This window comes from Chrysochloris asiatica, unplaced genomic scaffold, assembly GCF_000296735.1.
Source record: "Chrysochloris asiatica unplaced genomic scaffold, ChrAsi1.0 scaffold00059, whole genome shotgun sequence".
NCBI lineage: Eukaryota > Metazoa > Chordata > Mammalia > Afrosoricida > Chrysochloridae > Chrysochloris > Chrysochloris asiatica.
In genome coordinates this window covers 16,448,063-16,471,606 of record NW_006408577.1, presented here as the reverse complement: position 1 = coordinate 16,471,606, position 23,544 = coordinate 16,448,063, and the positions used below count along the sequence as shown (strand labels likewise).

General features: G+C 40.0%; 1 pseudogene; it reads left to right on the top strand.

Annotated features, from left to right (window-relative positions):
• LOC102832370 overlaps positions 1-20,564 on the top strand; it is a 160,375-nt pseudogene extending 139,811 nt beyond the window's left edge.
• The last annotated feature ends 2,980 nt before the right edge of the window (positions 20,565-23,544 follow it).

The following is a 23,544-nucleotide window of genomic DNA, read 5'->3' as shown; positions in this document are numbered from 1 at the left end:
TTCCAGCCAGCAAGGTTGTGCCAGCTGCATTTTATAGATTGTTGAGTAGTCTTTCTCCAATCTTGATGTTAAATTCGTCATGTAATCCGCTTCTTTGCTCAGCATAAAGATTACATAAAATGCTGAAAGAATGTAACTGTGGCACACATCTTTTCTTTTTTAAACCATTCAGTATCCCCTTACTCTTTTGAATGACTATCTTTTGGTCTCTCGTGAACACGTTTCTCGTGAACATACTATACTGTTTTAGAAGTCCCATTCTCTGAAATGTTATATGCAGTTTCTGATCCGCACAGTCAAATACTTTAGCATAGCCATTAAAGCACAAGTAAACATCTTTCTGGTATTTTTTGCTTTTAACCAAGCTCCATTTGACACCAGCAATGATTTTCCTCTTTCTCTATTGTCTTCTGAATCCAGCCAGAATTTCTGGTAGCTCCCTGTCAATGCACTGCTGCAAGCATTGTTAAATTATCTTCAGCAACATTTTATTTGCATGTGATATTCATGATTTCCCCATTCCATTGAATCACCTTTCATTGGACTCATAAATATGAATCTCTTCTAATCATTGGCCAGGTAGCTGTCTTCCAAGTTTCTTGGTACAGATGAGTGAGCCACTACAGCAGCACATCCGTTTTTTTAAACATTTCAATTTGTATTCTGTCAATTCCTGGAGCTCTGTTTTTCTCCAATGCCTTCTGTGCAACCTAGACTACTTCCTTCAATGCCATAGGTTTTTGATCATATGTTACCTTTTGAAATGGTTGAACATCAAACAATTCATATGCAATTTAAGCTATGATAAATACTAATGTATTTCCTACCTCTTTTATATTGTTTAAGAGTGCAGTGCTTCCTTGAAAAAGTCTTGTTATTAATAAATTCCCCTTGCTACCATGGTGAACTTATAGTCTAAAATATTAAGTTATTTTTTTTTTCAGCCAACTTTGTATGTGTTCTGAGGTTTTATCTGAACTTTTTTCAACTACTCCTCTGGTTGACATTTGCATAGTAATTTGCATAATGCTATTCCTGATAAAGCTCTGGTTCTCTGAAGAAGAAAATTAGCCATTATTATTTTGCCACCGAATGAATGATAGCACAGGATGTTAGTTACCAGCCTCACTTAAAGACTTTTGAAAAAGGGCATAAAAATAATATGAAGACATGTAGTATTAAAAAAAATTACCATCCCATTAGACTTCTCTTTCAGTGATTAATGGTGTCCAGTGAGGGTTTGGGGGAGGGGGGAGGTGGTTGCGTTGTCAGTTGCTAGAAAGGCAGGGAGAGCAAGCAAATTATTCTGAGCAAACCATTTAATGAGGGCTTTGTTAGCATGGAGGGCTGCCATGCTGTATGACAGCTGGCACTTAAGAGTCTCATTATTAAGGCAACATAATTCTGCCCATCTGCGTGCTCGGGAAAGGGGCAGTAATGGCTCACTATAGCCCAGAGCAACACTTGGCTCTAATTACAATTTTCTCTTTTTGAAAAACACTATACCCGTATACACCACACACACCCAAAGGAACCTACATTTCTGTTTAGAGATAAGGGAATGTGTTTTATAATCTTAGTACTCCTTTTAATGACTCAATGCCTTTTCCCACTGTTGGAGAAGGTCTCTCCTGTTCCCTGAGAAAGGCGTGCCCAGCTGTGCTTCCTCCTCAGGGTTATGGTGACAGCACATCAAGTTACATCATTAGCAGGACTGCCAGAGACCTGGGGTGAGTGAGAGGGCTTCCAGCAAAAGCTAACAGTGACTGTCTCACACATCCAAAATGCTAAACAACCTTAGCATCTTTAGTAGGTTGAAAAGGCCAAGGGTCACCAACACTCATCCATTTATGAGATAATTGCAATGATTCCCAAACTCTTTAAGATGAGGACCCTTAAAATAATTTAAAATTTAAATTTTCCTTTACAGCAGAATATGTAAGACATTTAGACTACAGAAATAAGTGAAAAGGGAGGGAAAATTACAATTCTGCCATCCAAAGATTAATAATAATCTTATAATAATATATTTTTATTCTATGTATATGGTATATATACATACACACACATATATATAAATACTTTAAAAATTACAGTTTCATGTCATCATACTAGCTTATAGCCTACTTTTTTCCACAAAATGATTTTCCTTTCATTCAATATTTTACCCTAAACATGATTTTCAATGTCCACTTAATATTTCAATTGGAAGAATTTATCATCTTTTATTTAACTAGCCCCCTAATGTTTGCACTTTCAGGTTTCAATATTTGCTATTATACAAGCCATTTCTTGAACATAAAATGCAATAGTGAGACAGACCCTAGCTAATAGCCATACTTCCAGTATCTCACCAACTGAAAACATTGCTAAAAACAAAATTTAACAAAGCCTTTCAAGGAATTTGTATTTTATTAGCCATGATAGCATATGAACACATTTAATAAGTCATCATATTTACACACAGGCATAAAATCTACCCCTCGCTCATACAATCTTTATTATATCCTATAAAATCACGCAGACTCTCCTGGGTCTCCAGCCCTCAGACAAGAAAGATTCAATTACAGCACTCACCTGTGAAAGATGCTCACAAGTAGAAAAAGAGATGAGCATGAACATATCCCCAGATTTGAGAACCACACTGTTATTGGTCCCTTGAAATGAATGATAGACTGATTTATTGTCAGTAGGATGCTTTTGTTTTACATAATGCTTAAGAAAACTTCTAAAGTCTCAGTATTAAAAGTCATAATCTTGAACTGGACACACACAAAAAACAATCGTTTGAAATAAGGAAAGAGGTAAAGCATGTTTTAAGCTTTCTCGTGAGTTATCACAGGGCCATGATTCTGTCTTTTGTTAACAGCTGTAGGATAAGCACAGCACTGCTAACCACAAGGTAAACAGTTCAAACCCACAAGCCACTTCTGTAAAACCCTACACAGGATCACTATGAGTCAGAACAGACTGGACCGCACTAAAAGCAACAACAATATTCAAGATTAATATTTTGCATAAAAAAAGCTGAAGAGTTTGCATTGACAAGGAAAATCATCTATATTGATGCATCTAAATATGCATATATGTATATGAAAGAAGCTCTGGCAACATAGTGGTTACAAGTCGGGCTGCTAACCTCAAGGTCAGCAGTTCAAAACTACCAGCCATTATGCAAGAGAAAGATGGGGCTTTCTGTTCCTGTAAAGATTTACAGCCTCAGAAACCCTGTACAGGGTTGCTATGAGTCAGAACTGACTCCACGGCACATAACCACCACCATATATATGAAGTCCTGGTGTGGAGCTTCAGGATAATGTGCTGGACTGCAAGGTCAGTTTGAACTGCTGACCTTGAGGTTAAATGGTCTTCCGTAGGTGTATGAACTGTAAGGTCAGTGGTTCAAACCCATCACCCGCTCCTCAGAAACCCAACACAGGGTCACAATAGGTCAGAACCGACTTGACGGTACTTAACAACAATATGCATAAATACATACATACATACATACATATATACATAAGTACCACTTGTTTTTCAGTTTGTCATACTGTTGTGGATTGCATTTTGCTATGATGCTAGAAGCTATGCCACCACTATCTTAAATACCAATAGGGTCACTCATGGTGGACAGGTTTCAGCTGGGCTTCCAGACAAAGACTAGGAAGAAGGAGAGGCAAACTACTTCTGAATGTTTAGCCACTGAAAACCTTATAAAGAGCAATGGAACACTGTCAGCGACAGAATATTGAATATTGGCACATGATGAATAGCACCAGAATATTGTCAGATGTAGTGCCAGAAGATGATCCCCTCAGCTTGGAAGGCACTCAAAATACAACTGGGAAAGAGCAGCCTCCTCAAAGTAGAGTTGACCGTGATGACAAGATGAAGTAAAGTCTTCAGGACCTTCATTTGCTGATGGGGCACAACTCAAAATTAGGCGAAATAGCTGCAAATGTTCATCAATAATTAGAACAAGGTACGAACAAAGTATGAATCTTGGAAAACTCAAAGTTGTGAAAATGAAATGGAACACATAAATATTAATATCCTAAGCATCAGTGAGCTGAAATGGACTGATATTCACCATTTTAAATCTGACAATTTTATGATTTACTATGCCAGGAATGACAAATTGAAGATGAACAGCATCACATTTATTATCAAAAAGAACATTTCTAAGTCTATTTTGAAATATCATGCTGTCTGTGATCAGATAACGTTCATACACCTACAAGGAAGACCAGTTAATACCACCAGTATTCAAATTTAAGCGCCAACTACTAAAGCCAGTGATGATGAAATTGAAGAATTCCATCAAATTCTTTCATCTGAAATTGATGAAATATGCAATCAAGATGTATTGATAATTACTGGTGATTGGAAAGTAAAGGTTTGAAGCAAAAAGGAAGGGTCAATAGTTGGAAAATATGACCTTGGTAATAGAAATGATACTGGAGACCGTATGATAGAATTAACAAGACCAATGATTTATTCTTTGCAAAATACCTTTCTTATGCAACATAAATGATGACATGAACCTCACCAGATGGAATACACAAATATCAAATTGACTACATCTGTGGAAAGAGATGGTGGAAACGTCCCATATCATCAATCAAAACAACGCCAGAGGCAGACTATGGAACAGACCATCAATTACTCAGAATGAAGCAAGATTAGAATGAAGCTGAAGAAAATTAAAACAAATCCACAACAGCCAAAATATGACCTTGAACATATCCCACCTGAATTTAGAGATCATCTGAAGAAGAGATTTGATGCATTAGACACTAATGACTAAAGACTAGAAGAGTTGTGAGATGACATGAAGAACATCATACAGGAAAAAACAAAAAGTCATTAAGAAGACAAGAAAGAAGGAAACGATCAAAGTAGATGTCAGAAGAGACTCTGAAACTTGTCCTCTAGCATAGAGATGCTAAAGCAAATGGAAGAAATAAAGAGGTAAAAGAGCTGAATAGAAAATTTCAAAGGACAGCTCGAGAAGACAAAATCCATTTCTCAGTTTATTTCACCATACTTATTTAATCTGTTCGCTGAGCAAATAAATTGAGAAACTGAATTATATGTAGAAGAACAGGCAATCAGGATTGGAGAAGCTCTCATTAACAACCTACAATATGCAGCTGATATAACTGAGCTTGCTGAAAGTGAAGAGGACTTATTTACTGATGAAGATCAAACATCACAGCCTTCGGTATCAGTTGCACCTCAATGGAAAGACAACAAAAATCCTCATAACTGGACCAATAAATAACATTATGATAACTGGAGAAAATATTGAAGTTGTCAAAGACTTCACTTTTCTGGGATCCACAGTCATGGAAACAGCAGTCAATAAATCAAGCGACATATTGCATTAGGAAAATCTTCTGCACACAACCTCTTTGATGTGTTCAAGAGCAAGGAATATCAATTTGAGGACTAAAGTGCACCTGTCCCAAGTCAGCTAGTTTTAATGGCCTCATATGGATGTGGAAGTTGGACAATGAATAAGGAATACCATAAAAGAATTGCTGCATTTGAGTTATGGTGTTGGAGAATATTTAAAGTATCATGGACAGCCAAAAGAACAAACAAATCTGTGTTGGAAAAAGTGCAGCCACAATGTTCCTTTGAAGCCAGGGTAGCCAGACTTCAGACATATTATCAAGAGGCACCAGTCCCTGTAGAAAGACATCATGCTTGGTAAAGTGTAGGGTTAGTGAAAAGGAGCAAGATCCCAACTGTATGGATTGGCATAGTGGCAGCTGCGATGGAATGGACTCGACTGTACCAATGATTGTGAGGATAGCACAGGATCCATCAGTGTTTTGTTCTGTTGTGCATAGGGTTGCTAGGAATCAAAACCAACTGGACCCCAATAACAACAACAAGTAAGCTAGTCAAGTGGAGTGTGGTGACTTTATAGGATAAGTACTGGACTGTGAACCACAAGTTTAGTCATTCAAGACCACCAACTGCTTTGCAGGGGAAAAATGAGGCTTTTTAATCCTGAAAAGATTTACAGCCTCTGATACGCTATCCAAGGTCACTATGAGTAAAAATCAACAACACTTAGCAACAACGTAATAAACTAGCCTAGGTCATACTGCAGCTTCTTAACCTGTCTAATGCTTACTTCAAAAGTTCAAGTGTAAGGAACAGACGTAAAAGGAAAATAGATTTTGAAAAGAAAAACAACCACATAAATTTAATCTTTCATACCAACTAAACTCAGATCAATTTTGAGGCTTTAGCCCATTTTACGCAATTTCATTATTTTAAAATTTAAGAGGATAAGTCTTTGCATTTTCAGCATTTAACGTTTTATGGGTGCACAATAAAAAGTATTTGTCTAATCCTGTTTAAATGAATTTATAAGGGCTATTCAAGTATATTCCACTATTATCTGAAGTGGTAGGTCTATAAAATGTTGTTGGATACTTTTGAATTAGAATAAGAAATAACTCATAGTAAAGGTTGGTAAGGCACTGCAGGGTAATGCACTGGACCACAAGGTAGGCTTGAGCCTCAAAGTCAGCAGTTCAAACCCACGAGTTGCTCCTCAGACACTCTAGACAGGGTTGCTGTGAGTCAGAAATGACTCGATGGTACTTAATAGCAACAACAAAGTTTTTGAGAATTCAGAATTAGACAGAATATATTTTTAATAGAAAATGCTTGGTATATTTTTAAAAAACATAGTGCCAAAACTTTTTTGATCTTGTACTTCTCAATTAATTTTCATTATATCAGTGCAACTCAGGTGTCACCTGATTCCACCCTGTCTGTGAGATTTGAATAAAATTTTGAATTAGCTTTCCAAATTCCATGAGAAAGACCACCTCTAAAATTTCTGTACATTCTGGCTTTCTAAGTGATTTTCCCATAGTCAATTCTGGTGCCAGGTTTCCTTCTTCTATAAGCTCTGGCTCTTGTGCAAACATCCTTTCCTCTCTCTACACACTGACTTGGATGTAGAATTTGGCCATTTTTTTATTTTCACACACACCCACACAGGCATTAAAGTGTGACACAAGACTTAAACACCAATTGGGGTGACCCAAGAGGATCATATATTAGCAACACGAAACTTCAAATAGAGTATTAAACATTCTTGTTTACAAAAGTCCTGTCTTAGTAATTTCTTGAACATATTTTATATATAATTTTATTTTGTTGCTATTGTTCAGAATATACACAGCTAAACAAACATCAATTCAACAGTGTTTGCTCCATTTTCATGACATGGATTACGTTCTTTGAGTTGGGTAGCCCTTTCTCACCCTCCTTTTCTGAGCTGTTGATCCATCATTAACATAAATTCATTGCCCCCTAAAATTCCCATTAAATCTTTTGAGTTGCTGTTGTCAATTTGATCCCATAGAGATAGTTTTTAAAACTGCATAATGCTAAAAGCCTTTACTGGGCAAACTCAACTATTGTTTGGTTTTAAGACTTTGGGACATATTTTTGGTTTAAAATTTAAAGATTTTAGGGAGTTTTCTAAATTTTATGGTTTAAGGAAGTCTGGAGTCCATGAGATTTTGAAATTTTGTTCTTTATTTTTCCCTTTTGGATCAAGATTCTTCTTTGGAATCTTTGATCAAAATGTTCAATAATGGTAGCCAGGCTCTATCTAGTTCTTCTAGTCTCATGCAAAGGAGGTAGCTGTTCATGGAGACAAACAGACACGCATTCCATATCCTCCTCCTGTTTCTGACTCTCCTTCTTTCTCTGTTGCTCCAGGTAAAAAGAGAACAATTGTTGTGCCTCGGATGGGCAATTGAAAGCTTTTAAGACCACAGGTACTACACATCTAACTAGGAGGTAGAACTGAGGCCCTAAACATGTTATTAGGCCAATTAACTGGTTTATCTAATGAAACCAAGATCCTAAATCTCAAAACCAAGAAGCCAAATTCAATGAGATTTTGGGTTGTACGTAAGCAAACTCGGCAGCTGCTCTTTTGTTGTCGTTGTTGTAAATATATCTGTCACCCAGCGTTTACCAATTCAACATCTTACAGTTGTACACCTTTAATGTCTACAGCCATAAATAACATTGTGAATGCGCCCACTCTTGAATATTTCTTAATTCAGGCTGCAGCTCACTGTCTTGTTTCTTATTTCCTCTCTTCTCTGCCCTTTTCTTTTCCCATAACTACAGTCCTGTTGATTTCACATGTGAGTAAGTCCACGGCTATTTTGCTCTTTCCTTCTAAATATGTCCTTTGAGTCTCATTTTCTGTGTACAAGAACTTATTAAGCACTTTTCTTAAACCACTACAATTATAATTTGATTCTCTTTCTCCCCCTCTCTCCCTCTTACTCTCTTTCTCTCTCACACACACAAACACATCTATATATATAGATATGCAGATACCGTGATAAATATTAAAAAATTATCACATAAAATCACTTTTATAATCAGAAGACATTAGTTTAAAACCTATTTTGAAATAAAGCCATCATGGACTTCTCTGTGTTGATCTGGAAACTGCTGACAACGTTGCTTGGGGAGTTGGGGACTGACCACCGTTAGACTGAAATGTGAAGTGACAGTGATAAACATTATTTATTCTTTATAATATCCACTGGACAGTAAATAAGGAAGACAGTAGAAGAACTGATGCTTTTGAGTTATGGTGTTGGAGGAGAATGTTGTGAGTGTTATAGACTGCCCATAAAACTAATAGATACGTGTTGGAAGAAATGCAGCCGGAGTGCTCCTTAGAGGCCAAGATGGCCAAACTTCGTCTCTCATACTTCGGACATATTGTCAGGAGGGACCATTCGCAGGAGAAGGATATCATGTTTGGTAAGGTGGAGGGTCAGAGAAAAAGAGGAAGACCCCCAGAGAGACAGGTTGGCCAAGTGGCAGCATCACTGGGCTCAAGCATGGCAAAAATAGTGAGGTCGGCCCAGGATCAGGCAGTGTTTCATTCTGCTGTGCATAAGGTTGCTATGAGTCGGTGCCGACTCAATGGCACCTAACAACAACAACAATGTCAGGAAATTAGAACTTTTATAAAGTTTTTTGTTGTTGTTGTTTTTTCACTGAGAAGTGTTTCACTCAAAGTTTCTGTAGGTGTTGGGTGTGGTTATTTCCGCCAAGTTAAATTCCAAATGGTTGAGATGGGGTTAGAACAATAAATAGAATCCTGTAAAGAATCCTAAGGAGCTCTGGTAGCGTAGTGATTATGAATCAGGCTGCTAACCTCAAGTTCGGCAGTTCGAAACTATCAACCATTCCATAGGAGAAAGATGAGGTTTTCTGCTCCCGTAAAGATTTACAGCCTCGGAAACCTTGTGCAGGGTCACTGTGAGTCGGAACTGATGCCATGGTACTTAACAACAACAACAACAATAAAGAATCCTATTTATGGAAGTCCTGTTGTGTGCCAAAGTATAAGCACTGGACTGGAAGGTCAGTTTGAACCAAAAGGTCAGTGGTTCAAACCTATCAGCCACTCCTTGGAAACCCTATACAGGGTCTCTATGAGTTGGAACTGGTATTTTACAACAACAACAACATGAAGAAATGGCTTTCAGAAAGGAAAGCACATGCAAGTGTTCTCACATGTTCCAAACCGTATCTAGCAGACACTTTCACTACCAGGGCCCCTCCTTTCCTTTTGTTTCATAATGACTAAGCTTCTATTGCATTCCAGATGTCATCCCTCTCACATGTGATGAAAGGCTAAATCTTGATTTTATTTATCATTTACTATTAAAATTTTCCTCATTAATGATAGTTTAAAGCATTTAATCTAATTCTGACCAATAAGAACAGAGATCTATTGAGGAGCTCTATGAAGCATATTCTTCACTGTTTAAAAGCAACAACAACAACAAAGCCCAGGGACAAGCTAGCCCTTCTTCTGCTGGATATTTTCATGGCTGCATAAAACACCTAGAGTTGTGGCCACCATATTGGGACTGGGAGTGCATGATTATGGGAGATGGTAGAATGAAAACACAGAAAGAACTTGAATCCTGATGATATTTTACTTTGGAGTTAGACAATGTTGGATCTGATTCAGTATGGTTTTTTTGTTTTTGTTTTTGTCTTCTCCGAAGGAATGTAAATCCACCTTCCACTTTGTTTAAGTCATTTGATTTTGGAGTTTGGGTTTCTTGTCCAAAACTATCCTGACATAGTGTGGCCAAGCCCAGTGACTAAAACCAAACCTCCTTTGAACACAGTATTTACACAAAGTCAATGTGAACTGCAATCTCAGGGGCTCTCATTTTCTTCTGCATGCTTAGGGATGCCTGAACTCACTTGTCACCCACTCTAAAATTGCTTTATGCTTTTGCTCTTTGCTTAGAAATTCATACCAGCTGTCTCTGCTCAGCAAATCGCTATGGGACCCAATGACATTTTTTCCCCATTGAGTCAAATGGTCTCAGGAAAGCAAAGGTTGTTGTAGAGGTGATACGCACTGTCTTGAAGTCAATTCTGCCTCACAGGGACCCTAGAGGACACATTAGAACTGTTCCTTATGTTTCTGAGACTGTGTGTCTGTGCAAGAGCAGACAGCCTCATCTTTCTCCGGCAAAGTGACCATAGACCTTGTAGTTAGCATCCCAATGCTTAATCCACTGTACCACCAGAGTAGAGGTGATAGGTTGCTGAAATCACAGGAATGGCTGTACTTGCCTTGAATATATGAGGAAAAGAATCATCAAGGCATTCCAGAGTCAACATTTGATGGAGAGCACTCACAGCTCCCAATTACTTGCTCTCTCATATATGGACCTAAATTCAGTTCAAAGATAGCAGAATGGCATTTTATAGGAAATGAACAAAAATGTCATAGTGGAAACTTAAGACTTACTTATCATGTTTCAAAAGAGCCTTTGTTACCCTATCCTTTCTTGTTGTTCAGCCCCAGGGATTTCTGGATCAGCAACCAAGCTTTGTCATGTCTTGTTCATGCTGATGTGGAATAGCTGTCTCACCAGTAGTGTGATGGGGTAATGGCTACACCCAATAATGGAGCAATAATGAAATGGTACAACCATTTCCACCTCCTGACATATGGGACCCAAGTCCTCACCTTGTGGACTGATAAAAGTCTATTATTAAATATACATATTTCATGTTTTAAGAGCTTAATTTAACCTTGCAAATAATTATAAATTATGATCAATCCACATTATCTACAAGTTCATTATCCTTCAAATTATTGCAGAAGATGAAATCAAATCTACAGATTATTTACATACCCTCAGTTCGTTTCCTCAAGGCCAGAATTTGGGAGAGCATTTAACGCATTTGTCTCTTAATCTTCTTTCCTCAGCCTCTGTTTAGGATCATTGCTTTTGATTCAATTTAATCCCAGCAACTGGTTGTGTGTTACTTATACTGTTAAAATTAGATTAATAATTTTATTCCTAAAACTGTGTGAGATACTTTAGGTGATGTGTTTGATCTAATGGTTGGAAATGAGGAAATTGTAAATAAATATTAAATATGGTGGTATTGTGCCACTGGATAAAACAATTCTGTAAAGAACTTTGGAGTTTGGACTTGGAAAGGAAATCTTACCTTTGTCATGTTTTTTGGAAAAATTCCATCATTTCCTTCCTTAGCCATAAAATGGAGAAGAAGCTCAACCTAATATTGAAGGATCATGTAAATCTGAACAAATGCAAAATCTTTAAACATTAAACAGACAGAATTTGCACAATATAAAGTATTATTTGAGTGTTTAGTTCAAAATACTTGTTCAATTCACAAGGTAAAATGTTTTCTTTGATAATTATAAAAATGCTTCATTTTTTCCTGGTACAAACAAAGGCAACAAAGAGACAAAGCAGTAAGCCCTCTCTCTCACTCTTATTTAACTAAACGGGATACAATCGAGAGGGAAACTGAATTCCACAAGGGGGAGACAGATTCATGCTGACGTTCCTCATGGAAAGCAAAAGAGAATAAAATTATGATTCTCTTCAAGGACTTCTTGACATTTCCAAGGCATTGTAGTATCAGTCTTTTTTTAAAAGGTGGTAGGAGCATTAGTTTTATATTCTATGAAGAGAAATAATATCTCAGAACAACTTAGCAAATCTTACAAGGTGTAGATGCCTACATGCTCTGGTGATTCAACTTAACATGCACGGGTGATTCAACTTAAAAAAAAGGAGAAGAAGAAATAAAAGAGGAGGTGAAAAGGGAGGAGGAAAACCAATTTTAAGCAGACTCAAGTGTTGAGGGTCAGTATGCTGTGTTCCCAGGGCTGGTACTGCCTCCACAGACTGCTCCACTAGACCATTCCTGTTCCCTAGCCCTGTCAGCACAAGCTCTGTAAGATCCCCTATTTAACCAGCCATGTGTTGAGCACTTGAAAGATGCCAGACCTCTTGTATCTTCCCTTCTGCCTCTCCATTTTTCCTTGGTCACTTTGCAGAGTCTCCCTCTACTCCAGAACGGAACTAAAAATTACTATCACCAACTGCTTCTACTCACAAAGGATAGAAGCATATATTTCTGGGTCTAAGATACCAGTTGCCATGAAATGAATTTTGAGTCATGGTGACATTGTGGACTTCAGAGTACAAATACACTCCATAGCGTTTTCAACGACTGTGGCTTTTCAGAAGGAAATCTCTAGGCCTTCCTTGTGGGTTTGAGCCTCCAATTCTTTGGTTAATAGACACATGCTTAACTTGGCCTGAGAGGGTGTCTATTTTTTCTTAAGAAGTCCAAAGTTCATTGAAGGAATGGGCAAAGAACAAGGCACCAGGAATTGATGGAATAAAAATTGAAATCTTTCAAGAAAGTGAGGCAGCACTAGAGGCACTCATTCATCTCTGCCAGGAAATTTGGAAGACAATTATCTGGCCAACTGATTGGAAGAGATCTGTATTTGTACCCATTTGAAAGAGAGGTGACCCAATGGAGTGCAATCATCGGACAGTATCTTTGATATCCCATGTGAGTAAAGTTTTACTAAAGGTAATACAAAAATGGCTGCAAGCATACACTGACAGAGAACTTCCAGAGGTTCAAGCCAGATTCAGAAGAGGCCATGGAACGAGGGATATCATTGCTGATGTCCTAATGGCTCTTAGCTGAAAGCAGAGAATATCAGAAGGATGTTTATCTCTGCTTTATTGACTACGGAAAGGCTTTTGATTGTGTGGCTCATGACAAGCTGTGGACAACATTGCGAAGTATGAGTATTCCTGAACACTTAATTGTGCTCATGAGGAATCTGTACATGGACCAAGAAGCAGTTTTTCAAAAAAACAGCATGGGAACACTGACTGGTTTAAAATTAGGAAGGTGTGTGACAGAGTTATAGTCTTTCACCATATTTTTTCAACCTGTATACTGAGCAAATAATCCAAGAAGCTGGGTTATATGAAGAAAAACATGGCATCAGGATTGGAGGAAGACTCATTAACAATGTGTGATACGCAGATGATACAACCTTGCTTGCTGAAAGTGTAGAGCACTTAAAATACTTACTGATGAAGATCAAAGACCATAGCCTTTAGTCTGGATTGCATGTCGATGTAAAGAAAACAAAAATCCTCACCACTGGACCAATAAACAACATTCTTACAATGGAGAAAAGATTGAAGTTGTTAAGGACTTCATTCTTCTTGAATCAACTATCAACACTCATGGAAGCAGCAGTCAAGAAATCAAACAACGTATTGCATTGGGCAAATCTGCTGCATAAGACCTTTTTAAAGTGCTGAAGAGCAAAGATGTCAGCTTGAGGACTAAGGTGCGCCTGACCCAAGCCATGGTATTTTCAATAACCTCATATGCATGTGAAAGCTGGACAGTGAATAAGGAAAGTCGTAGAAGAATTGGTGCCTTTGAATTGTGGTGTTGTAGGAGAATATTGAAAGTGCCATAGGCTGCCGAAAGAACCAACAGATCTGTGTTGAAAGAAGTTCAGCCAGAGTGCTCCTTGGAGGCCAAGATGGCCAAACTTCGTCTCTCAAACTTCGGACATATTGTCAGGAGGGACCAGTTGCTAGAGAAGGATACCATGTTTGGAAGGGTGTAGGGTCAGAGAAAAAGAGGAAGATTCCCAGCGAGATGAACTGGCAAAGTGGCAGCATCAATGGGCTCAAGTGTGGCTACAATTGTGAAGTTGGCTCAGGACCAGGCAGTGTTTCATTCTGTTGTGCACAGAGTCACTTTGAGTCGGTACCAACTCAATGGCACGTAACAACAACAACAAGTCTTTATATTTGAGATCAGTTTTTTTGCTCTTTATCTCAAGTTTCAATCGGCTATAGTAGTGAGGATGGGGAGACTTTGAACATGTTATCAGGAGGGACCAGTCCCTAGAAAAGGACATCACTTTGTAAAGTAGAGGGCCAGTGAAAAAGAGGAAGACACACAATGAAAAAGATTGATACAGTGGCTGCAACAATGAACTCAAGCATAACAACCTGGTGCACAAACTGGTGGCATGTTGTCTTGTTGTGCATAGGGTCACAGTGAGTCAGAACTGACTTGACAACATCTAACAGTAACAACAACAACAACAGAGAAGAAGAACACTGTCTAGACAGAGGCATGCATTGGAACGTGGTTCCCAAGTGGACCTTTTAACAAAGGCCATAACCACACTCCAGCATAGTTTTTGCTCCTGCAACATGGCATATAGCACTCTCCAGTCATGTCTTTTGGCTACACCTCTCTTTCACTTCTCTCATTTCCTGGGCGACCATCTCCTTCCTCTTCTAGTTTCCCAGGTCTAAACCTGCATACACTCAGTTCCCTCCTCCTACACCATTTGGCAGGGGGACAGGGCGAGGAGCTGGAGCCACTACTGTTCAGTGGGGGTATTTTCCACCAGTCGCTGGGCAGCCTGTGTGATTCTCAGCTGGAGGAGAGAACTGAATGCATTGGGACTCCCCGAGAGATGAGCAATAATCCCAGTTCTGGCTCAGTCTAACCATGTTTGGCCTGCTTCCCCACAGCTATAATTTTCTTTGTTTCTGTGTGCCAGAGTGGGCTTCCCCAAAATGGGAGATGATTCATTTTTGGTTAGTCACCGTGGCTCCCCCAAACCTCCACCCTTCAAGCTGCTGTGGCTTCTGGGTCTATGCTGGAGGATTCTAAATTCATGTCTGCAGAAAGAGCCTTCCTGACACCATCTCTTACACCAGTGGGGACTTCAGCCTCAGCTTGAGCATATGTTATTCGGGGTTGATAACACTCAGCTGCATACCACACAGAGTATCATAAGAATTAAATGAGCAGAAATGTCAGTGATCTTCCAAATCATGCCCTGAGGAGCCCTAAGGGTCTAGAAGGCCACTCTGGCAATGTGGATGGGGGCTTCAGAAATTAGATATCATCCTCTTAACACACATATACACACACACACATATGCTCATGAGTTCCAGTAATCACATACCACCTTCTAAGTATACCACCAGCAACAACAATCCACATGAACATGCCATGGGCTCCAGCAATCAGATAACACCTATTAGCACAAACACACACACACACAGATATCAGCAATCAGAACATGCACACAGTAACAATTGTCACACACACAAACACATATACTTCAGCTTCAACAAAATAGCTGGTTGTCCTTACACATTCATGTAAGAGTTGGATCCTCTGGGGTTTAGACTCCTCCTCTTTTTTCATGCCTCCCCAGATTTCTACAATCTTAGGACTGGAGTTCCTAATTCTTAGACTCAAATCTAAATCCAAACTGGATTTCCCTGAAACTGCAGTGGGTTTGGAGCCAACAGAATCGCATCACCCACCCACCCTCACTTTTTCTGTAATATTATGCAATTCTGAGTAGCATTATTAGGGAGGGAGAGGTGTGATGCTTTAAAACAGTCTGGAAAGCCCTGGCGGAGGGCATCCTGAAACACTCGGCAGAACTATGTGTGAAAATGGAGTAGGTCTGCAGCTGCCTCCACTGCAGTGGACCTGTCACTTGTTGGAGAGTACTATCTTTCTTAAGGAGCCCTGGGAGCACAGTAGGTTACAATGGGGCTACAAGCCACAAGGCCAGCATTTCGAATCTACCAGCCACTCCACAGGAGAAAGATGATGCTTTCTGCTCCCCTAAAGACTTACAGCCTCGGGAACCCAATACAGGGTCGCTATGAGTGAAAATCAACTCCACAGCACACAAGCACCAACAACAACACTATCTTTTTTGAACCTCTGATGTGGATCTATGGGATAAGCACTGGGCTGCTAACAGAAAGGTCCAGAGGTTCAACCCCATTAGTTGCTATGAGTAGGAACCAACTCAATGACACTTAACAATCACTATCTTTGTTTGCTTCTTCCAAGCTCACTAAGAAGGAAGCTGTAACCCTTGAACCAGAACATTGCATAGAGTGGGACAGCAGGGAAAGGAGGGGCAGAGGGAGAAGCCAGGGGTTCAGAAAGCAGCTGCTGCCAACAGCCAGCCTGGTTTCTAATGAGGGATGCAGCTGGCTGGTGTGAATTATCCATGCCACAATGGCCTGTGAACTACAAACTCATCCTCAACTGTGACACACACAACACCTGGCATTCACTCTCCCATGAGTGTACCTACAATAGTGTGCACAAACTGAGTGTGTCTAAAAGTATCCCCTACCTCTGAGGATACTTTAAGAAAAAAAATCAAAGCCACTGCCATTAAATCAGTTCCCACTCACAGCAACCCCGCATAGGGTTTCTAAGCCTGTAAAACTTAATGCTAGAAGACAGCCTCATCTTTTTCCTGCGGAGCAGTTGGTGGGTTTGAACCACTGACCCTGTAATTAACAATCCAATGTCTACCCCATAGCACCACCATTTTTTAATTATTACTTTTTCATATGTAACTTCTTTGTTATTTTTAAATTTTATTTTTATTTTAAATGTTTAATTATGAAGTAATTCAAACATATGAAAAAGTATATAATATAGCCGTTACTCACATAAGCTCCTGGGTTTATATTTTGCCATATCTGCTTCTTATTTTATTTTGGGTTTTTTTAAAGAAATAAATCACTATTAATGCAGCTCAACTTACCACTCCTCAGCCATCCATTCTATACTCCTTTCTCCACCATACAAGGAAGCACTATTTCCTGTATTCTTCCCAAGTATATTGTTACGTTTTACTACATAAGAGCATATATTATTCTGTGTGTTGTTTAAATTGGACAAATGGTAATGGTCTTTGCAGTGTTCTTTTTAAGCCTACGTTTCTTGGACACTTATGTTGCTATTGTTGTTGTTGTTCGGTGCTGTCGAGTCAATTCTAACATACAGCGAAGCAGAACGAAACACTGGCTGGTCCCCGGCCCCCCTCACAATTGTTGTTACACTTGAGCCTGTTGCTGCTGCCACTGTGTCAGTCCATCTCATTGGAGGTCTTCCTCTTTTTCCCTGATCCTCCACTTTACCCAGCATGATGTCCTTCTCCAGGGACTGATCCCTCCTGATAACATGCCCAAAGCACAAGAAACAAAGTCTTGCCATCCTGGCTTCTAAGGAGCATTCTGGCTGCACTTCTTCCAAGACATCCTAACTCAAATGCATCATAACTAAGATGGAGAACTATGTTGTCCATTCATTTTTGACTCCTGATGTGGTGCTGTCAAACAAGCATTCTTGTGTTGTGAACCACAAGGTCAGAATTTCGTACACACCAGCCTGTCTTGGAAATCCTACACAGGGTCACTATGAGTCGGAACTGAATTCAGCAGCACTTATCAGCCACAACAATGCTGAGATGTAGGTGAGAGATGGTAGTGAGCAGTGGTGGAGCATGGATTGTTATGGCAGAGCCGGCATGATATGCTGAGGGATTATGGGTAGGAGATGCCAAAGAAGGAGTACATGAAAACAGTTTCAAGTATCACGTGAGTAATTTGAAGGCTAGAGCTGTCACCATCTGTGGGTGGAATGGGGGACTAGCATCAGAAATTCAGTTTTGGAAAGTTGAGTTTGAGATATCTCTTAGGGATCAAGAGGCAATAACTAACTCATAGAGGGTACGGTGTGTACGTCTGCAATTTAGGAAAAAATAAGAGCTACCTATAGAAATGGTCTCCTAGAAAAAGCAGCAATTAGTGCTGCTTTTGTTTTAAATAATCCCAATCCAAATCAAACCCATTGCCATAGGGTTGTTCCTACTTGTGATGACTTGTGTATAGGGTTTCTGAGGCTATATGCAAATCTTTATAGGAGCAGAAAGCCTCATCTTTCTCCATGAAGTGGCTGGTGGGTTTGAACTGTCAACCTTGCAGTTTTCAATCCAGTACTTATTCTCATACTATACAAAGTCCCCAATTTAATGAAAATCTTTTGATGTTTTCCCAAAGCAAATGTATTTATAGACACTGAAACACAAAATAAAGTGGCTAAAATGAAAAAGAATGATTCTTGACAAAACTGAGGGTCCATAATACATTTGTTCATTATTCTCCTGTTTTCTTGGCTGAGTGTTAAGGTAAGGCAGGATGTTGTGGTGTTAAGAGTGCTAACCCTGCATGAAATAGACCAGGCTCGGAGTCTTGGTTCCACCACATACTGAATGATTGACTTGCACAGATGATTTAACCTCCACAAACCTCAAGGTTAGGGATAGTTCTAGCATTTGCAGGCATTTGTCTAATTTTAATTATTTTTTTACCTGACGCCTATCATAGTACCTGGCAATTTGTTCATTCATTCAACAAATAATTATATTTGCATCTTATGTTCCAGATATTGTGTTAGGTAATAAGCATACAATAAGACTAGAAAATGAATCACAACAATCTTGAGTATCTTCACCAATAACTGTGTTGAAATATGTATGTGACTACCTGTGTTGGCAGAAGTGCAGCCAGAGTGCTCCTTGGAGGCCAGGATGGCCAAACTTCATCTCTCATACTTCAGAGATGTTGTCAGGAGGAACCAGTCATTGGAGAAGGATATCATGTTTGGTAAGGTGGAGGGTCAGAGAAAAAGAGGAAGACCCCCAGCAAGATGAATTGGCAAAGTGGCAGAATCAATGGGCTCAAGCGTGGCAGCAATTGTGAATTGGCCCAGGACCATTCTGTTGTGCATAGGGTCGCTATGAGTCAGTACTGACTCGATGGCACCTAACAACAACAACAATCAGCTTTGAAAACTGAAAATTGCATTTCACAGAACATTCTTGCAACTAGGAGAGAGGCATATGGCCTTTTGTTTCACCCAGCAGATGCAAAGGCATCAGATTAAGAGTGTATGTGTGTGAGTTCCACAGCTGATATTCTGACATCTGATGTTAAGAAAACATCTGACTCTTATGTATCAGCTATTATTATCAAGAGGGACCAAGCACAAGGGACTAGTCCCTCTTGATAATAAATCCAAACTATGAGAGACAAAGTTTCACCATCCTGGCTTCTAAAGAGCATTCTGACTGTACTTCTTTCAACACAGATCTGTGTGTTCTTTTGGTAGCCCACGGTACTTTCAATATTCTCATCTAACACCGTAACTCAAATGCATTAATTCTTCTATGGTCTTCCTTACCCATTGTCCAACTTTCACATGCATATGAGGCTATCGACAACACCTGGTCTTTAGAATGGCTGTCTTACTCCTGGCAGTGAAGGATCTGCATTGAGAGCACTGCTGGGCCTGCGTGCTAGAAGGCAGCAGCGCTTGAGGAGCTTGCCCCACGTCCCAGACTGCTATGCCTCCTCTGACATCAACCCCTTCTCAAAACCTAAGGACATAAACCCTTTTCAGGATCTCTCTGTGACCCAGCTGACCCATAGGGTGGCCTAGCTGAATTCAATTCCTTCTCTGGACAGTTCCAGTCACACAGCCCTTTAGGACCTTACAGTAGGCAGCTCTCCAACCTTTAGTGGAACCAACCCAGGCCAACCCCAAGGGCATAGCCTCTGCAGCCTAGGTAGGCCTGCTTCGTTAGCAGGAAGAGATGGACAGGAAAACTGCTAGCTGGATGAGAAGGAGTGGGAGCTGCAGAGCAGTAGGCCAGCATACATATGATAAAGACTAATTGGGTGCCACCGCCCTCCTGGAGCCCTGTCAAACCCTGCTTCTACCAGGATTTATCCACAGAGATTACCAGCGAATGTGCAAGATGCTCTACTGTCTCTGGATGGTGCATCCTGTGACTCTGATTCTGAATGTGCTTGCCTGCCTGTCTTGGCTCATAACTGACACTTCCAAAGGATTGATCTTGTGGTCTCTCATCATTACCTGCGGTGCCTTCCGTTGTTGGTACTAGCCATTATATCAGACAACACTTTCAGCTTCTTCGTGTTTTTCTTATATTTTTCTGTCGAATATGGATCTACATCATCCGTTTGTTGGCCTCCCTGGGCTGCGTGACGGTGGTTGGACTATAGCCTTGTCTACACTGAACCAAGACCCTTTGTCCATGCTGATCATCATGGTGGTAGTAGATGGCTTCTTTATCCTCTGCACCAAGGTCACAGTGGGTGCACTCCCTATACCATTGAACAGGGGCCAGCTATGAGCTAGCCCAGGAGGAGTTTTTCCAGGGCATCCTTGGCAACAGATCCTTCTGCAGAGCTGCCTCATCTGCTGCCTGATGAACCTTCCTGAGGCATTAGCCCTCCTGGCTCTCTCTCTTTCCTCTGCCTTTACTCTCGTCTGCCTTCTGAGCTGCACTTTGCATGCGTACCTTATGGTAGTTTTGCCCAGCACAGACCTGAGGAGAATCAATGCCATGGACCTTCCTCCTTCCTCAGCAACCAGCTCTCCCTTCCAACTGAGGGGAGGCAAAAAGGGGGAAGGGCAGGACTATGGAGACCAGCGGTTACGTCTGTGGAGCCAAGTTCAGTCTGTGGTCTCCATAGTCCTTCCCTTCCTTCCTGCCCAGACTAATTAGTATCTCAATGGCCCCACATTGGAGGAGTGGCTAGCTGGGCAAGTGGTCATCTCTGTTCCCCAGATGGCTTATGGGATGGTCTCTAGGTTTCCAGAGTCTCATCCTGCCTCATTTTTACCACAGATTCATAGCCCCTTAAGCTCCTGGCACCCACCAGATGTGGGTAATATTGCATGCTGTCACTGAGCCCTTCCTGCTTCAGATTCACTGAATGTGCATTGGGGTTGGGATTTAGGAGGTGTGAAGGAGGGAATAGAGGTCATTGATGCCACATTCTGTACAGCCTTTGGCATTCTTCTAGGAGGATGACTGTCCTGGTGTGGTTGGTTTGACTGCCTCTCCTCCAGGGACAGCTGCTATTTGCCTTAGCCACAGATTCTACCCCTATGCCACCCGCCCTATCAGCAATATCCAGCTTGTGTGACCCTTGGAGAGGGCAGGGTGAATCAGTCCAGAACTGCATCCTTCAGATCAGTCTGACAAACTACTTTTCTTAAAAGCTCTAGAGTAACGGTCCACGGCCCCACCATATACACCTCCAGTGGTGTCCAGGTCACCTTTCCAGCGTCCTGGGGATTCGGCAGAAGGTGTGTGTCAGCCGTGCATTCCTAGAAGTTCATGATTAGAACCTGCATAGTGTATGGGCCTCCCAAAAAAGTTAGTCTCCTGTCTCAGGCCTGAGCCCACCCTACTCAGCCCAGAAGCCACTGAATGATGACTGTGACCTAGGTTTTGTCAACTTATGGTATTTCCCCCTCCATATACAAATTTATATGCTTTATCTCAATTTTTGTGCTTAAATAAAATGACATTTCCAGAGTAAAAATAAAAAGAAAATACCATGACTTGAGTCAGGTGACCCTAGTCTTCAAATTGATGTCTTTGTTCTTATGCAACAAACTTGCTTAATGCACTACACCATTTGATTTCTTAACTGCTGCTTCCATGAGTGTTAATTGTGGATCAAAGCAAAATGAAGTCTTAGACAACTTCAATATTTATTGGTCCAGTTTGAGGATTTTTGCTTTCTTTACATTGAGGTGCAACTATAGTCTTTGGACTTCATCAGTAAGCATTTTAAGTTCACTTCGCTTTCAACTAGAAAGATGTATCATCTACATATCGCAAATTGTTAATCCTCCAATCCTGATGCTATGCTTTTCTTCATATAATCCAGTTTCTCCGATTACTTGCTCAGCATACAGATGGTGACAGAACACAGCCATAGCGGACACCTCTCCTGATTTTAATCCACTCAGTGTTCCCTTCTTCTGTTCTAAAAACTGCTTCTTATTCTGTGTACAGGTTCCTCATGAGCTTAATCAAATGTTCTGGAATACCCATTTGTCGCAATGTTGTCTACAACTTGGTATGGTCGTCACAGTCAAAAGGCTTTGCATAGTAAATAAAGCACAAGTAAACATCTTTCTAGCATTCTCTGCTTTTAGCCAATAATCATCTGACATCAGCAATGATGTCCCTACTTCCACTGCCTCTTCTGAATCCAGTCTGAGTTTCCTGTGGATGCGCTGTTGCAGCAGTTTTTGAATTATCTTTAGCAAAAATGTACTTGCATGTAGTATTAATAATATTGTTAGAAGATTTCACATTCCATTGGATCACCTCTCTTTAGAATGGGCACAAATATGGATTTCTTCCAATGGGTTGGCCAGATGGCTACATCAGTTTGTTGAAAGATTACAATTTGCATCCTGTCAATTCCTGGAGCCTTGTTTTTCACCATTGCTTTCAGTGCAACTTGGACTTCTTTCCCCAGTGTCATAGGTTCTTGATCATATGCTACTTCATGAAATAGTTCAATATCAACCATTTCTTTTTGATACAGTGACTGTATATACCTTCCATCTTCTTTTGATGCTTTCTGCATCATTCAATATTTTGCTCAATATTATAAGTAGAGGCTTGAATTTTTTCTTAAGTTTTTTCAGTTTGAGAAATGTTGATCATGTTCTTCCCTTTTAGTATTGTAACCTCAGGTCTTTGCACATTTCATTATAATACTTGACTTTGTCTCTTCAAGCTGCCCTTTGAAATTTTCTGTTCAGCTCTTTTACTTCCTCCTTTCTTTGATTTACCTTAGCATTTCTACACTGAAGAGCAAGTTACAGAATCTCTTCTGACATCCATTTGGCTCTTTTCTTTCTTTCCTGTCTTTTTTATGACCTTTTGCTTTTTTCCTGTATGATGTTCTTGATGCCATCCCACAGTTCTCCTGGTCTTTTGTCATTGGTGTCTAATGCATCAAATCTGTTCTTCAGATGATCTCTAAATTCAGGTGGGATATGTTCAAGGTCATATTTTGGCTTTTGTGGATTTGTTTTCATTTTCTTCAACCTCAGTCTGAACTTGCATGTGAACAATTGTTAATCTGTTTCACACCTGGACCCTAGGCTTGTTGTGGTTGATGATATGGAGCTTTCCCACCATCTCTTCTCACAGATGTAGTCTATTTGATTCCTGTGTATTCCATCTGGTGAGGTGCATGTATATAATTGTCTTTAATGTTGTTTTAAAAAATTACTTGCAATGAATAAGTCGTTGGTCTTGCAAAATTCCATCATGTGTTCTCCTGAATCATTTCTATCACCCAAGTTATATTTTCTAACTACTGGTTCGTCCTCTTTTTTTCCCCAAAATTTGTATTCCAATCACCAGTAATT